Source organism: Cynara cardunculus (genome assembly GCF_001531365.2).
Source record: "Cynara cardunculus var. scolymus isolate 2C chromosome LG 2, CcrdV1, whole genome shotgun sequence".
NCBI lineage: Eukaryota > Viridiplantae > Streptophyta > Magnoliopsida > Asterales > Asteraceae > Cynara > Cynara cardunculus.
Window position 1 is genome coordinate 22094279 of NC_037529.1, and position 1823 is coordinate 22096101.

Sequence of the window (1823 nt, forward strand, 5' to 3'; positions counted from 1 at the left end):
CGATAGCTTTCTCGCGTTCAACAGTGATGGCCTGGTTTTCAATAACCTGATCCTTAAGATTTTCCTCAACAGAGRTCAGTTCTTTGATCTTAGAATGACAAATCTTTAATTGCTCATGAAGGTCAATGTTAAGCATTTCAGCTTTAGATTTGCCATTGAGGGCATTGTAAAGGTCAACCKTCAGCGTATCTAGTGCAGAAAGACTAGAAGAGGGTTCATTCAGGGTACATACCTGAGTAACATAAGATGGCTCAGAAGAGGTAGATGCTTTAGAAGAATCTTTGTCAGCATCAATAGCCATCAAGCAGACATAAGCTTTATCTTCCTCGTCAGAAGATGATTCATCAGATGATTCAGCCCAGTCATACTCTTCAGCAATAAGGCCTTTAGCCTTTCGCTGGTTGTTCTTCATATTCTTATATTTCTCCTTCAGTTTTAAGTATTTATCATCTGTGGTCCTGAACGAGGAAGGAGCTTTAGAAGATGGCATCGCAATCTTCTTGGATCTGCATTCACCTGCAAAATGTCCGCGCCGGTGATAGTTGTAGCAGACAGCTGAAGCCTTGTCTATTCTTTCAGACATTGGCTTCTCCCTTAGGGATAGCTGAGGAGATCTGCGGAATTTACTCTTGTTGGCAAACCTCCTAAAAGACTTAGTTTGGAGTGCCAGGGACTCATCAAAATTTGATAAATCAGATTCTGGATTGTCCTCAGAAAAGTCAATCTCTATGATGAGCACGGGAGGTAGAGAAGAAACAAAAGGAGTAGAAGTTTCAACTGAACGGGATTCAGAGATCAAAGCTAAAGGAGAGCTTTTCATTTCCCTGGATTCTTTTACAAGATTTCTTTTCAGTTGACGAGATTGCTCATGGTTAAGCAGAATCCTGTATAAAGACGAAAGAGAAAGAGAGGACATGTCCTTTGACATCTTGAGACACATGGAAAAGTTGTTCCAAGACTCAGGAAGGCATTCTAGAAACTTAGTCAAAGTTTCAGAATTAGAATATTCTCTGCCGACAGTCCTAAGATCAATAAGAAGGCAGTTAAATCTTTAATGTACTTCAGACAGCGTCTCGGACTTTCCACAGAGAAAGCTTTCATATTGTCTTACTAAATTGATCTTTCTAGTCTCCTGAACCTGAGAGGTTCTTTCGTATTGGACACATAGAGTATCCCATACAGATTTAGAAGATTTGAGTTTCATCACTGACTGATAGATCTCATCAGGAAGAGACATAGCTATTATAGACCGAGCACGCATGTCTATAGTTATTTTCTTCTTGTCCTCATCGCTCCATTGATGTGGAAGCTTTGAAATATGTCGTTCAGGAATCGCGGCAGTCGTAGCTGTTGCTGGAACAGCCTGAACAATAGCAAATGGAATATATGGTCCATTTTCTATATAATGTGGAATTTCAGGATCCACACCTTCCAGAAAGAGGGACATCCGGTTCTTCCAAAGACAAAATTTGTCACGGACAAACCGAGGAGGTTTGGCAAGATAGCTTTTATCTTGTGTGTGTGTTTGTAATATGTAAAGCCATTTGAAAGCAGTAAGTTATTTAAGAAGAGATAAATTAATACAGAGAAATAACAAAACACAAGGAAAGAAAGAAAACACTGCTCTGATACCACTAGTTGGTCCCGAAAGGGTCTACAAGATAAGAAAAAATTTGTAGAAGGGGGGGATGAATACAAACACAATGTTTTCAAATTTAAAATATATATTGATAGATAAGATCAATACATATTTTACAAGACTGTTTGCGGAAAGATAAGGTAAAGAAAAACCTATCTAAACAATCTTTGGTTACACACGAAGC